We start from the raw sequence: 17,780 nt of genomic DNA, 5'->3' as shown, positions 1-17,780 counted from the left end.
ACACAAGCGAATATACAAAAAGCAAAAAAATTGTTGAAAAAGACAAGATGAGGCCACTTACCCATGAATAGTTGAGTTTGATGTGTCAAAGAGTCCTGGATGTGTTATGGGATGCCAGAGCTCCAACATTGATGTGAATGAATGAGATTTGATGTGTCGAATAAATATGTTTGGTGTCATGACGCACATGCCACAAATCTAGGAAAAAGCGACATTCGGAGGGAAGTTTCTGGAACAACTTTGCATGTAACCCCCTGCTACTAAAAATAGCTCTCTAAATCATGGGATGCCTTTTGCATGTTTCCTCTTGCTATTCCAGGAAGAGAAATGGCATGGATGCATGCAAGTCAAGTTTACATGGTCCCGGGTAGAACTAGTCAACGAGACTACTCATGCATGTAGTTTCTCAACTGCTTAGGAAAAATGTGCATTTATGGCTGGGAGTTGGGCTGAATGTCCAGGATGTTTGCACAATTTCTAGGTATAGTAGTTAACTGCTACACATATTTGCACAAATTCTGGGCTGAGCAGCCCTACTGGGGAAGATTGTGCAATTCCTGCTAGGAGTGATGACTAGTGGGATTGCACAATCCTGGGGCCCAACAGGCTGCCAGATAAGATTACGTAATTTTTGGAGGGAAGGCTAGTTTCCCTCAACAAATGCACAATTTTCTAGGGGAAGCTGCTTAGCTTGTAGCTGGACCAAATCTGGGTGAACAACGTGTGAGGTGAATGGATCAAACAGTGATCAATAGGCTACCTTGAGTGTGTTCACATCAAAGATTCTAAGGCCAAACCCAGATTCTCATGTGTCATGGAAATTCATCATATGCCTTGTTCACCTAAGAACTACCTGTAACTCATCTTAGGGTACTCATGCGCAATCTCAACTCATCCCACTTAACAAGTTACCAAGACAAGGCTCATCGCATCCTAGCATGGTCTAAAACAATTAAGCAACACAATTTACATCTTGACATGTCGTAGCACTTGACATGTCTTAGTATTCCTTCGCACTATGTGGCATGAATTAACATCCCCTACATTCCTTGGCATGCTTTGACACTCCCTAGCACACCATGGCACTTCATAACATGACTTGGTAGTTTATCATACGTTGGCATTGCCTAGAATATAACCTTGTCACTCCCTCCGTAACACGCCTATAACTCATTGAAACTCCCTCTCACACACTCTTATTCATTCATTTACGTGGATTTTGACCTAGTGTGTCCTTATGTTTCCCTGACACCCCCTAACACTCAGTAGCTCACCCTAGCACCTAACACATCTTGGCCTACCATCCTAACACTCTAGTGTTCCTTGGCATTACATAGTATACCTTGCCACTCTATCCTTATCACACCCAGTGATTGCTAACACTCTTGGTCACAAAATCTTATTCATTCATTTCCATGCATTTTGACCTAGTTCTCTGATGTGTTTCCCTAGCACTCCCTATCACTCCTTGACACGTGTTACTACACCCTAGAAACTATGACATCTTGGCATGTAGCCCTAGCCTCTAGCATGCCTTGACACTTCCTAGCATACCTTGTCACTTTGTCCTTAGCACACCTGGAACTCGTTGAAACTTCTAATAAAAAACTATTATTTGTTCATTTCCATTCATTTTGACATAGTGCTCCCTTGTGTTTCCCTGGCACTCCCAGCTAACACTTCCTTGCACGTATTAGCACACCTTGGCCGCATGTCACCCTAGAACTCTAGCGTACCTTAGAATTGTCAATCATGCCTTGTAACTCCTCCTTAACATACTTGGAACTCACTGACACTCCATGGCACACACTCTTATTCCTTCATTTCCATGAATTATGACCTAGTGCTCCCTTGTGTTTCCCTAGCACTCCCTGGCACACATTAGCACACCATGGAAGTTGTCAAATCTTAGCAGGATTTCCTAGCACTCTATCGTCTATTGGCACTGCTTATCATACGTTGTCAATCCCTCCTTAGCACACTTATAACTTGTTAACACTCCCTATCACACACACACATTCATTCGTTTACATGCAATTGAAATTAGTCATCTCTTGTATTTCCTTGGTAATCCCTACCATGTGTTGGCACCACATCCTAGAACCTAACACACCTTGGAATGCCTTATCACTTGCCATTTCTTGACATGCCTAACATTCCTTGGAACTTTCTAACATGTGTTAGCACTTCCTGAAATTCCTTGCTCACCTTGGCGCTCCCTAGTTTTCATACCCTCATAGATAACATTACTTTCTTTGTGACTTGGGAACCCAACCAAGTCATTGAAAAAATAGTTTTGTGCCTAGAACAAGGTCTCCCTTTGTTTGAAATTGATTTTTCCATCCTCTTATCACAATCGTAGCCTTTCCTCCTACAAGTCCTAATTTGAAATTCTCCTAACACACTTCATCCATGGGACACATAGAATACAATGAGACTCCCTGGCATAATATCTTATTCATTCATTTCCATGCACTTTGACCTAGTTCTCCCTTGTGATTCCCTGACACTCCCAAACACTCCTCGACATATATTGACACTATTTGGCATATTTCAGCATGCCTTTTCATTCCTTGGCATTCCATGGAACTCATTAATTATCATGCCTTCATAACTACCATTATTTTATTTTAGACTTAGGAACCCAACCAAGTCCTGCCTCGACTATAACAACTTTACCAAGTTACATTTACTACAACTAGACTATGCCTTGTTCTCCTAATGGCCTATAACTCATCTTAGGCTTCTCATGTCCAATCTTAACTCATCCCACTTAACAAGTTACCAAGTTAAGGCTCACATCTTACCGTGCCCATAAAAAAACTAAGCAACATATTTTACACCTTCACATGCCATAACATCTAGCACATATAACAATCCATTGGCACTACATGGAACACATTATCATCCCCTACATTCCTTGGCATGATTTTTCACTCCCTAATAGACCCTACCATTCCCTAACTTGGCTTGACACTCTAGCATGCCTTGGAACTACCTAGTATATAACGTTGTCACTCCCTCCTTAACACAATTAGAACTTGCTGACACTCCCTATCACACACTCTTATCCATTCATTTCCATGAATTTTGAACTAGTTCTCCCTTGTGTTCTCATGGCACTCCGTGACACACATTGGTATACCCTAGGACTTGGCACATATTGGCATATCACCCTGGCACTGTAGCATTCCTTGGAACTACCTAGCATACCTTGTCACTCATTCCTTAGCACACCTAGAATTCACTAACAATCTTTGTCATGTGCTCTTATTCATTCATTTCCATGCATTTGAAACTAGTGCTCCCTTGTTTTTACCTGACACTCCATAACTCTCCCTGGCATGCATTGGCACACATTAGCACCTAACACATCTTGGCATGTATCCATGGCCTCTAGAATTCCTTACCACTACCTAGCATACATTGTCACTCCCTCCTTAGCACACCTTGAAATTACTCACACTTCCTATCACAAACTCTTAATCATTCATTTTCATGCATTATTTTCACCTAGTGTTCCCTTGTGTTCCCTTAACGCTCCCTAACAGTTCCTAGCACTATTTTGCACACCTTGGCACCTATCACATATTGGCTGCATGTCGCTCTAGCATGATAGAATGATTTAGCGTTGCTTAGCATACCATGTCACCCCCCTCTTACCACACCTGGAACTCATTAACACTCCCTGTCACACACTCTTATTCATTCATTTCCATTCATTTTTACCTAATGATCCCTTTTGTTTCCCTAGGACTCGCTAACAATCATCACACGTTTGCACAACTAAATACAATAATTTTCCTTAACAGTCAATCCAAAAACGCTTCTAGTGTCTAGCTAGTTACTTGTTCTTCACTAAGATATTAGGGTTAAGTTTATTGTATAGTGTTCAGTGTAAAAATATTACTCGGTGTTTTTATCGCATTAGTTGGAAGGTGGCTAAGCCACAAGCATGGCGGTAAGGTTCTTAAATCTTGGACTGTAAAACTAACCAACAAATATATGACTATAAGATCTTTGGGAAATTGTAGTTCTCTAAAGAGATTCATGGTAGTGATTTTCCCATTGCACTAGACCTGAGATCTAGATTGTTAATTAGATGAAGAGAAGTAGTATTTTGATGCATTAAATGTCGAATGTACTGTTCAAAAAAATGATGGAGGCTTACCTCTAACATCATAATTCATTTTGTTATCTTCATGGTGCAAACCCCACGATGTCCAAGTGTGACACACTCCTTGCAACTACACCCTTCAAGTAGTTACCCAGTGAATTCCTTGCCTTTGATTGCCCTCTTCTCATCTTGTTCACTCTTAGTTCCTTCTCCTTTACTCCCCTCTCACTATGCTCTTTTGCTTCCTATTCTCCTTATCCCAATTTCTCTTCTCTTTCTAATTCTCACTCCATCCTTCTAGTTAGTTAAGGCTTGGCGAATTGGATTTTCCCTTTCTTGCCATTTGGCCTCCCATTTTCTCTCCATCTATCATTTGACCTCTTCCTATGTATGTTCTAGAATAGACAAGGTGTGAGGGAGGAGAAAAATCCATTCATGTGTGCTAATAGGTTGAAAAATATCTCCATGCCCTCATTGACTGCATCAAGGCCTGTAAATATTATGCTTGTGAGTGTCTATGAGTCTCTTCTTAGGTCTTAGGTCAAATTATTTTTGCTCTTTCAACTATATCAGACGAGCTATATGCTATTTAACCCCCTGATTGATGGAGTTCCTTATACTTGTATCATGCCCCTCGTATAAACACATATCTATAGGTTGTTATGGTATATGTTGAACTTTGGTTATTATTCTCACCATGAAGTCATTGAGGTTCCATCTAACTCCCCCTAGTTAATATAAGGTTCATTGAGTTAGAAAAATGTACCATCAATAATTATAAGTGGTTACCTTAAGGAAGGACCATTGGTTGAAGAATCATTAATGGAGATTAGGTTGATGGTTAGGGTTTTGATTCAGTTAGACACTATTCACTATTATATTTGTGGGCATAGAGTAATTATGATCTTCCCCATGTACACAAGGATAACTGAGAAGTGTTTCCCATAATCATGCAAGTGGAACTTCAACATGTACATCAGGGTAACCACAAAATATTTATCATATTTATACAATGCAAGGCGATAGGAAAATATTTACAATATATACATGAATGTACTAAGATCGGGACCATTAGCATCATATCTGCATACCTACCACAAGACAAGGGTCATTACAACCCCTTAAAAATAACCATAAGGCCTTCCTCTTTTGCAGCTCGTTGACCACAAGGGTTTAATTGAAAAACACATAATTCCTTTAAATATTTGAAGGCTACGGCAACCACTTCAAGCCCTTGAACTTAAATATAATCAAATATTTTTAGTTTGTTACAATAATAGGTCCATTATGGGCACTCCTCATCTTAGAGTTGGGTAGAGAGGGAGAATAATTTATTGATTCCAACCTTGTAAATGAACAACTTTTCCTACTCATTGGTTGGACTCTCCACCACTAGCTGACACCACTAACACGCACCAAAAGTCCAAGACACCCATAAGATGTGCCACACGTCCAAGGGCTTAGACTACACCTCCATAAAATGTACCTTCAACTTTAGATGTCCCAAAACAGTAATATCCTAACCAAATATAGCCTATTTGTTATATTTTTGTAACTTTCTCCTTAACTAATAGTTGTTTTCAACTATTTAATCCACCTATGATATACTCTCTCTTGTCTTCACCCCCCTAGTATACAAGAACACTTATGTTTTTAATACAACCGAGGTAAGAGGGCAAGTTTCTTTCTTACACTTAAATGTTCTCAATACAACCAAGTTAAGAGCACGTATTTCCTTTTCAAATTCCAAAAGTATAACATGTCTATCTCTATAAACTAACAACAAAATAATTGCATAAAAAAGGTAAGCTTAAAATTGAATTAAAATTAGATTATTATTATTATGATAAATACACCAAATATGGAAAAAATGTTTTCAAACACAACCATAAAAAAAGTGTTAGTTTGTCAAATACAAATACAAACTAATTAAAGCATCCTAGATCCATCTTAACCCGAATCTATCAAGTGTCAAGAGGGATCCAACCTCATGATGTTCAAACCTGTTTTTTGGTGCTTGATAGATCCAGGTTAAGACGAATCTACATTGGTTATATAATGCTATATAATATCTATATTTGTATCTATGTGTCTCTTTCTTATTCCCTCTCTCTACCTCACCCCCAAACATACACTCTCTCTCTCCATATCTATCTATCTATCTCCCCCTTTCTACCTCTCTCTCTCCTATCCCCATCGCTCCGTTGTCACTCGCTCTCTCTCTCTACCTTTCTCCCTCTATGTCCTTCTTCTTACTTCCCTCTCTCCCCCCGCCAAATTGATCTCTCTCTCCTCTCTCTCAGTCCTCTCTCCCCCTTTCTCTCTCACCTCCCTCTGTTCCCCCATCACTCTCTCTCTCTCTCCCCCTCCATCTCTATGCCTCCCTCTCTCTCTCTCTCTTTCCCTTCTCTCGCTATCTTTATCCCCACCTATTCTCTATATTCCCTCCTCTCTTCTCTCCCTATCTCTATCCATCTATCCCTTGTCACTCCCTATCTCTCTCCACCTCTATCTCCCTATGCCTTAGTTATTTTCTCCCTCTCTCTCCCCCTCTTATTCTATCTCTCCCCCTCCAACTCCATATCTATGCTCCACACTCTCTTCTTCTCTCTCCCCCATCTCTCTCTCTTCCTACCTCCTCCTCTCCGTGTCCCTCCCCCCATCTCTCTCTCTCTCTCTCTCTCTCTCTCTCTCTCTCCATCTTTGTCACTATTTCCCTCCCCCTCTCTTCCCTTCACTTTGCTTGCTATCATCACTTGGATCCTTAGTTAATATAGATATATGTTGGTTCTTACTAATATTTGTATTAGATAAATTTCACATCTTTAAATATAAAAGTATTCTCATTTTTAATTTTATTAAAACCTAATTTAATTTATATGGGAATAATTTTAGTAGTCACGAGGATAGAGGATTTATATATATCTCATAATTAATTACAACCCTTTTCCTATTAACTTCAAATAAAAAATGTTATAAAATTAAATTAAACTAAAATATTTCTATTGTGAAATAAGTTATGGTTTTTGGGCATGAGGTATTGATAAGCCATGGTATTGTAACAAATAATCTTTACAAGTTAATAATATCCATGGTAAAGTGGGGATGAATATGGATGGTTACGAATCTTTTCATATTGTTATAAAATGTTTATATTGTGAAATAAGATATGTTCTTTTTGGCATGTGGTATTGATGAGCCATGGTATTAGCACATGCTATTGTAACAAACCCTATTCACAAGTTCATAATATCAATGACGAAGTGGGGGTGAATATCCATGATTAAAAATCATGTCATATTCTTATAAAATATTTTGATTCTGAAATAAGTTATGTTTTTTGGGTATGTGGTATTGATAAGCCATGGTATTGGCCCATGGTATTGTAACAAAGTCTATTTACAAGTTAATAATATCCAGGGTAAAGTGAGAATGAATATCCATGGTTAATAATATTTTCATATTGTTATAAAATATTTTGATTGTGAAATAAGTTATGTGTGGTATTGATAACCCATAGTATTGGCCCATGGTATCATAACAAAGCCAAATTTTTACAAGTTAATAATATCCACTGTAAAGTGAGGGGTGAATATCCATGGTTAAGAATCTTGTCATATTGTTATAAAATATTTTTATCGTAAAATAAGTTATGGTTTTTGGGCTTGACATATTGATAAGCCATTGTATTGGCTCATGGTATTGTAACAAAACCTATTCACAAGTTAACAAAAGAATCAAAATATAACAAAATAAATTTTATTAATTTTATTATTAATTGAGCCAACATTTAGATTTTTGCACTCATCCCCATACTTTTGACTTTTATTATTATTACTATTATTATTTAACTAAGCCTATATTTAGAATTGTTTACATACTTACATTACACCTACACATCTACTATATAAATATTGTATTTATTGTTTTTTAGGGAAGAAATTTTCAACATTTTATTATTTACGTTCTAAAACAAGTAGTATACTTTCATTTTTCATAAGGCAGAGAGAAAACAAGTAGCACATTTTTACTTTTCATAAGCAGGAGGGAAAATGAGATTAAAAAAAGTATATTTTCATTTTTCAAAGGGCGGGAGGGGAAACGAGATTAAAACAAGTATATTCTCACTTTTCATAGGGCAGAGGGAAAACAAATAACACATTTTCACTTTTCACAGGGCGGGAGGGAAAACGAGATTGAAGAGAGTTGTGAATTAAAGTTTTACTAGATCTTCAGTCCATTAATGGCACCCAAGTATGTTTCATTTCTAACCTCGATGCATTTCCACCCAAATTTTTAGTCTTCTTCCACATAGGGAGGAGTACAGACACCTTAGATCTCTAGGTCAAAATTCATTTTTTTTCATCCTTGCTGTTAATTTTATGCTTTAATCTCCATGCCACACTTTTTACTGTGTGCAGAGATGGTGTTGGCTTCTCATGACTTTGGGAGGCCATTTATCATAATAAAGAAGTAGAGGCAGAAGACCCAAATGAGAGGATTAGATGTTCAAATTATCTAACATTATGGTCACCAGGGATGTTATGAGAATACTACACACCTCACTGGACTCGAATGGAATAAAAATGACTGTCTAGAATCCCTGTGGTGATGTCATCATCAATAAGTTCCTATTCCTTTTATTGATTCCCTATTTCTGGATCAATGAAACCCCCCTTAAATTATGAAAATTGGTAGCATTTACTTTAAAACTTGTATGATTCATAACTAAAAATTACTTAAATTTTATGTAAATATTGAAATAAGACAATACTCTGTGATCTACTCACTCTTTCTCACAAACCCTAAGGCCCTCCAAGCTAGATGCTCTACATATGTTGATGCCTGCCTACTAAAGCTCTTAAAATTAGTGAATGCCTTCAGATGTCGTTTGGATCTTTGGACAGCTAATGTGCATTAAGGGCATTCCAACCCCTAGATTTGTATGTGCCATGCTCCATCAAGTTGGTTCCATTTATAGGTGCATGTCGGTTTTCGTTGTGGGTAGATCTTGACATAATCATTTTGGTTTGATTTAGACAAATTTCTATTTAAATTAGTTCTCTTATTTTATAGGAGATAAATTTTCAGGGCCTGCATGTCAAACATAGATACATGGTTTTGGTCCATGCATGTAACTTATGTGCACTTTGAGGATGTTGTACTTCAATTTACCACCAAAATTCACACAAAAACTGAACCCAAATTCACAAAAATTTACAAAGTAACTAAACTAAATAATTCACATAAAAACTAAACCCAAAGTCACACAAATTTATGAAGTAACTAAACAGAATAATACACACAAAAACTGAACCCAAATTTACACAAATTTACGAAGTAACTGAATTGAATTGTTTCTGTTATTAACTATTTACTATTGTCAGACATGAAACTATATATACATATATATATATATATATATATATATATATATATATATATATATATATCTTGATGGGCATTTCCGGACTATCTATATAAACAATTGATATTTCACTAGATAGACAATGGAGTTAGCAGCTTGAAGTTTTTTGTCACATTTTTATTTTAAAAGAGGGTCCTCTAGTTCTTATCTCAGTGTTCCTCTCAAGGTTCCTTATTTCCCTTCATGTTCACTTCCATCACTTACTTTGGCTATAATTTTTCTCAGCTGGGTTGTTTCTATGGTTTCATTGTTGTAGTAATTGTTCTCAACATCTCCGTAATGTTTGCATTTCTTCAATATATGCTTCTCCAATTCACATCCACTCCTCCACATACCATGTTTTTTCTCTTTTCGCAATGGGATTCTAGACATCATATTACAAGTTCTCATCCTGGAGCTGCTTCTCTCTCCTAAATCTCCTTTGTTGGATTTGCAACAAATGAGGGAGAAAAAATCTGCTTTGTTGGATTTTCCTCACTGCAGGTTCTTCCTGCTTTAATTCCAATTGATGGGTGCTAAAAAATGAAAAACCTATGGAAATGTACACCAATCTATTGTAGATAGATAAGAAATAAAATTTACTACCCATCTCAGTGGATGGTGTCAATCACAATGAATGTATTTCACCAAACAGGGGCCAACAATTTTCCACATGATGATTTTATCATTAAACTTGTATTATAACATTAAGGTAAATTGGTGAAATAATAGTGATGCTACTAAATTACATTCACTTTGAAGAAAAAATTGATCTTCATGCACGGGATTAAGAAAGGATAAACAAAAAGAAATACTTTGTTTCTCACAGAATAACAGGTTGCATGATTTCTTGTTTAGGCAGAGATTCCATGCGTGTTCTATTTCCAGGAGTTTACCCTTCTTGCTTCTTGGTGATTATTCCTTAACAATCTCCTTCATTATCAGTGGAGTGATCTTCCTCAATTACCCAGTGATATGCCTCAACTGATCCAATGATCTTCTTGCCCAATGATTGTGCTCAATTCCAGTTGTGGAGAATACATAAGCCCTCCATAGTAACATCATCAGACATGAGTACCAAATACATGACATTTCCATTCTCTAGCAGAACTTTGGAAGCAATTTCCCCTTCCATAAATGCTATAATTTGGCTTTTATTCAGAGATATGCCAAGGGAATAACCAACATTCAACTTCTACTTTCCTAGCCTTATATTTGTGATGGTGATGGCCTTGTTGGACTGACCACGGTATCTCTGAGTGGTTTTACACCAGCTCTACAAAGAGGGCTCTAGGGTCTTGCTGGCTTCCAAGGACCAAACAAAATCTCCCGCAATGGAATGTTGAGTAGGGTTGAATTTTCCATACCAAATGACATGAACATCCACAGTAGGACTATTGGTGAGTAGGGTACCATTGTGATAAGTTAAAACAAGGGGTTTTCATTCAACCAATATGGAGGAACATAGATCAATAAAAATAAGTAGACGTACAATAAACTTAAACCCTCCCATTTCAAAAATCAGAGAAACCCTACAAACCCTAGTGATGCTAAGTTTTACCTGAGAGACAAGAACGCCTAAACATTTTTCTCCCTCCTTTGTTGGATTTTCCTCAATGCAGGTTATTCCTACTTTAATACTAATTGATGGATGTTGGAAAACACAAAACCTACACAAATGCATACTAATCTACTGTAGGTAGATAAGAAATAAAATTTACTACCCATGTCATTGGATGGTGTCAATCACAATCAATGTACATCATTAAACAGAAGGCAAACAATTCCGCATGAGGATTTTATCATTGAACTTATATTATAACATTCAAGTAAATCGGTGAAATAACAGTCATTCTACTCAATTACATTCACTCTACAGAAGAAATTGATTGTTATGCACGACATTGAGAAAGGATGAGTAAGAAGAATTACTCTATTTCTCACAAAACAATGGGTTGCACAGTTTCTTGTTCAGGCATAGATTCCACGCTAGTTCTATTTCAGGAAATTACCCTTCTTGCTACTCAGTGATTATTCCTTAGTAATATCCTTCATTTTCATTGGAGTGATCTTCCTCAATTGCCTAGTGATATGCCTCAACTGCTCCAAGGATCTTCTTTCCCAATTATTGTGCTCGGTTGCATTTGTGGAAGTCACTGCCTTCTTCTCAAGAGAGTCAGTTGCTTCTCTTAATTTGTTTTCCTCAAGAATTATTCCACTTTAGCCAAGTGATTTCTGGTTTATGTTAAAATTTATTTCTCAATTATCTCTTCCTTTGCAATGAATGTCCTAATTATTCCTGGAGTTGTTTTATGTTTCATCATCCAGCAATATGTTTATGGAAAAAGCAAGATCCATGATGCCATGCCATTGCAACCTGTTATAGTTATGTTAATTCAGTATCTCTTTGTTTTTGTCTTATTTCTCCAATAGTAGCAATCCTTCATCTCAACTCCTCTTGTTTTTATTGTGGTTCCAGTGTAATGGGCAAATAAACTAAGTACACTATATATTGCCTTCCCTGCCAACTATTTTTATAAATTTTATGTTTAAATTGGGAGTCGGTGAAACTAAGAGTGATCTCTTGTGAGCTCATGTAAGTCACACAAGCAAAAATTGATGATTAAAAATGAACAAGATGCTGGAATTTAAAAATGTTTTTAGTGATGCAAGAACACCAATGGACTGGGGATGCTCATGCATCACTCATTCCAATGTCAAGCAAGTAATGCTTTTTTGAAAATATATTTTTAAGTTAAAATATATTTATCATGTGGTACCATTTGGTGCAATTATAATAGATTGAGTAGACAATGGTAAGTGATATTTCCATCTATTATATTTCCTATTTTAAGCAAAGTAACCATGGTCACGTTGAGTTAATTGTATCTTATTAGTTATTTTACCTTATAGATATGATTATATTTGTTAATGTAGGTTCACCAATTTAAAAAGAAGGCTTCAGAGGAAGACCTAAAATATGCTTTATTACATGGTTCCCAAGGTCTTCACTAACACATGATAAATCGAGGGGAAAAATTAATTATTGGTTATGGATCCAAGGTTAGCTGTTTATAATATTATATGAATAATCCAATAAATCAATTGGAGGTTTTAATGCTATTATAACAAGTTAAAGTGTGTTGTGTATAGGAATCAGGTGAAACATCTGGGAGTGAGCATGGGGAGGAGATACAAGCACATGATGATTTTCTTGTTGCATAAAATCATCCAATAGTCATTCTTGAACCTTGGCAAGAAACCATTGTTGAATTTCAAAGAATGGGAGACAAAAATAATGAGGAGGGTGTTCAATGTGATGAGAATTCCCACCCACAATTAATGTAGCACCTCCCAAAAAGAGGACAAAAAGGATTGATATGTGTTAAATTTTAATAACTTGAACGTGCATCACTCTAGCTTCTAAAGAGCGCACTAGGTTGTGAGTGTCCAAACATAAACTAATTATGTGTGCAAAAAAACAAATTTTGAAGATACTTTGTTTTTTTGATGAGTACTTACATATTATGGGCATCAGTAAGACTGTTGCAGGTCCTAACTTGTATTATTTGTTTGATTATGATCAATTTGATATGCTTATACTTGTGTTGTATGTAGATGACCTGGCCCTAAAAGTTAGTTAAAAAAACTCTATCCCATGGTGCAAGAAGAAACTGGCAAGTGAAGTTGACATGAAGGACATACACCTCATGTGTTATTTCTTGGTCTTGGACGTTTGGCTGAGTTGAAGTGAGGTGGTCCTCGAATAGGGGTAAGTAAGCAATTGATATTCTGAAGAAGTTTCAGATAATGGACAATCAACCATAAGCTACTTTTATGATACATATTTTGAAGTTATCAGTAGATTAAGATTCAAATTTGGTTGATTTGTCACCATACAAAAAGTATATAGGTTCCCTAACATATCTCGTAGAATTTAGCAATCAAATTGCTGTGTGCATGAGATCCCTTGTCTCACAAACAAGGGGGGCTCAGACACCAATTTAGTGTCCAGCTTGGCTGCTAATATATGGTTGAGCTGAGGTTGCTGCAATTATGCTCCATGGTTTGAGGTATGCGTGGTACTTAAAGGGCACACTAGCACAGTGCTTTGAGTTGTTGCATGCTTTAGAGGATTTTTACAGGGCCAGAGATGCAGGTGGCAGGAATAGTGATTCATGGTTTTGTTTCAGCTTGGGTTAAAATATAATATCTTTGTTAGGATGGAATACCCATGTGTGCAAGTTGAATAAGTCCCTTTCTAGGCTAAAGTAGCCTCCTATGCTTGGTACTCATGGATTTATGAGTACTTACAGATTATGGGCATCACTAAGACCGTTGCAGGTCCTAAATTTTGTTATTCGTTTGATTATGATAAATTTGATATGCTTATATTTGTGTTGTATGTAGATTACCTGGTCCTAACAGTTAGTTTAAAAAACTCTATCCCATGGTGCAATAAGAAACTGGCACCTCTGATTTCATAGAATGAATATTTACATATAAATTTGTTATAGGTATTCTATGGATGCATGCATTTACATTTGATCAGGTAATGATAGAGCCAGATGCTCCTAGTCTAAGAAAACCCAACATGCGGGAATGGGTTCACTGGTATAATAAATTCCTTCCCTTCTCCTTTCTTCAATTTATACAAACATGCAAGAATGGCTTCATTGGCATAATAAATTCCTACCCTTCTTCTCTCTTCAATTTACACAGAAAATACACTAAAAAACAATACACTGCAAAAAATTGGAAGAGAGACACTCTAATGGTAATAATATCTGGTTATTATTACCATGTCTGATATGCAAATCAAGGTTGCAGAGTTCATATCTCTAGTTTTAGTATCCTAATATGCATGCTTGAGCTTCATAGCCTCTGCAATCTTATCAAAGTTTCTAGTGCATATTAGACTATATAGGTCTAATTTTATTTGGTAGTGCTCACATTCAATTATAACTTGATGGTGTCTAAAGAATGGCACCAGTTTAAATCGTGTTGTGCCATTGTCCATATTCAATGAACTCACTGCCTTTGTCCATATTCAATGTACTCAATGCTGCCACAAAATGGCACATACATAGAAGCTGAGTCATTCCCATCCTCACATAGAGCTGCCAGCACTTCCTCTTCCTCCTTTTTCATTTGTACTATCACCACTTCATTGCATATTTGCCACACCATACTATTTAGTATTTTTATTTGGGCCAATACACTGTCCTAGTCATCCCAGCTGTATAGGCACCAAAAGATATGCTACTAGAAAGGATTAAAAGTAAAGTAGGATGCTACGGCCTTAATGTCTTTGCATGTAAAACACCATGTAATAAATATTTAGGTTTGCACATGGAGTTCATAGGTTCAAGGGTAAAACATTGAGATTTGTGTCCAGCCCTAATAGATTCAAGGTTGTTTGCTTCTGGACTGTAACACTATCTAAGAAACATTTTGTTTTCTCATTGACCCAGTTGATTCAAAGTTAAAATTAATATTATCTAATAAAGAGTTTGTTTTCAGCAAGAGATAATAGATTCAAGGTTAAAGCATTTAGGTCTGCACCTAGAGTTAATAACTTAATAGATCCATATTTAAGGTTAAGACATATTTTTTTTTGGCTTGGGAAACACTATCTAATAAATATTTAGTTCAAAATAATAGTCTTTGGAAAATGAAGTATGATTTAATAAATATTTTGAGTATTTTCAAAAACCTAGCAATCATATATTCACTTTTAAAACATTAAAATAACAGTTTTTGTCTTGTCAAAATACCATATAATTGGTACTAGAGAATAATAGATTCAAATTTTTGAATATGAGGTTTGCACATAGTTATTATTTTATTCTGGTTAAACAAAATAGATATGGTGAAAATGGATCTATTATTTATGGTAGTTCTTTAAATTTGGTATCTCAGTGAACTTTGCACCCAACTTAAAAATAGATTGATAAAGATGGATATAATGTTTCTTGGTATTGGTAATAGGAGTTTATTCATAGCTTTTCTTATAATTTAGTATCTCTTTGAGGTTTGTAGCTAGTTGATGGATAGATAGTAGTTCAGTTGGATCTACTCTAATTTTCATCTGGTTTAATACATCATGGATGGCTTTAAATCATCATGGATTTTTGTGGACTTTAATGGTTAAGAAAATTATATCACAATGTATTAGGTTAAGATGGTTTATTTATTTATTTTCTCCCGTCTTTTGCTTAAGTTGATATATTCTTTGAGATTAAGATGCTTTCTTAATAGGTTTGATGAAAATTAATGTATTCTAGTTTACTAGGTTAATATTTTTTGTTTTAGTAATTTTCTTTTTCTCATCATCTTAAAGATAACATGAAGTTAAGATGAATCATTTTAGGTCTAAACTTTTTTGGTTTTAGGTTTAGTTAAGATTAGTCTCTTCTAGCTTGTGAGGTTAATTTTTTTTGTTTTACTTTTTTAGTTTTTTCAATTGTTTTACTTTTTTAGTTGTTTTTACTTAAGGTGATAAACTCTTGAACCGAGATTTTTTTGTCAGTTTTTTTAAATACTAACTTTTAGGAATTGAGGTGTGATATTTTCGAGGATTAGATAGATTTATACTATATTTAGGTTAGATTAAATGGAACTAATATTCTTACGGATTAGATATATTTGTACATTCTTATGTTAGATTAAATGGAACTATGTTGGATTCTACTAGGTTATTTATAGTTGTTTTAAGATAATAATCAATAAGTTGAATAAATAATAATTTTTGTTTTTGTATTGGTGATCTCACTCAGGATAGTGACTGATATTCCTGCAACCACAGATGCAGCTTAAGGCTAGCAAGCCTTTTAACTTGGTGGAATGTGTGGAATACATAGTACGTGGCCTTCATTCCTTCTATTTTTAACAGTTCAAATTGCTGTTTAATTTCATTATTTTATCTAAGTGGTTGAGTTTACAAGTTTTTACAGGGCATGAAATAGATATGTTGTGATTTGTGACATGATGTACTTTCTATCCCGTTAACTATTTTGGTCATCTTTTTTTTTGCATGCTTTGTAATAATAAGTACTTTTCCTGACTATCAGCGGAAATCATGAAGTTTGATGCGTGCAAAGGAGTATGCTTCTGGATACCCTTGCAAAAGAATTGGCTCCAGGAATGATTAGATTCAATGCTAAAATTGTTTCCATTCAACAGTCTACAAATTCTTCTTTAACTATAGTAAAACTGGGAGATGGAACACTTATCAAAGCTAAGTTAGCATCTTAAATCCAAACTTCTAACTCCCATTTGAAGTAGTAAAACTTGGGCGTAATTCTGACAAATTACCTGGCAGTTACGCTACAATAAGCCTTCTGAAGCTGAAGCAGAATAATTACATATCCTTGGAATGTAACAATGTAATAGAGTGTTGAGCCCCTCTAGAGACATCCTTCTATAGACTTTGATTCTCAAATGATATTTGACGCATCCCTGTTCTCCTATGTTTTTTACATGTTTTCTATGGAATGGGGATGAGAATAGGAATGCCACAAATATCATTTGACGCATCTCCAATTTTGTGGGAACTGCTCATTGGATGTCACTGGGACATCCCCAACATGAAGGGACCATTCTTAGGATATTCCTAGCAAGAAAGGCACTAGTCTGTCGTTCCTGAAATTTGGTTCTATGTTGGAGCCATTGGTGAAATTCATTTGCTTGCCAATTCTTGCTGGAAGATAGAGTCATTAACCTTTGGCCCATTACAATGTCAACCTGCAAAGATAATTAAAGCATTGGATAAAGATGCACCCTTTATACTACAACAAACCTTTCATAGGTTGTTTGAGACAAATAAAATGCAAGCTGAGTTGAGTACACTGTTATATATCCATAAATAGAAGTTCCTCCTCAATTGTACATTATATATATTATAACCACTGACATAATAATGGCATGATCTCGTAAGAAGCCTTCATTAACTAAATTACATTATGTTATAGAATTGTCTTGATTTACTATCGAGTACTCACATGTCTGTTTAAGGTTAAAAAATTAGTAAACTGCATTCAAATGCATGCTAGTCACATTATTTCCTACTGGACAATTATATTGCAGATAAGTAGGCATTGTGCTACTGGACAATTTTTCAACTTATGAATAATTATAGGTAACCAAAAAAATTGGTTTCTCTGGTAGAGAACTATTTAGCAGAAAATGAAAATAGATTGCTAGTCTTTTCTTTCATCTAGAACTAACATCCTTTGAGTTTTCTTCGATCTTCAA

Source organism: Pinus tabuliformis, chromosome 8, assembly GCF_031772625.1.
Source record: "Pinus tabuliformis cultivar Carrire ecotype Pingquan chromosome 8, CPIR1, whole genome shotgun sequence".
NCBI lineage: Eukaryota > Viridiplantae > Streptophyta > Pinopsida > Pinales > Pinaceae > Pinus > Pinus tabuliformis.
The sequence above is the reverse complement of the archived record's forward strand: the minus strand, read 5'-3'. Positions refer to the sequence as shown.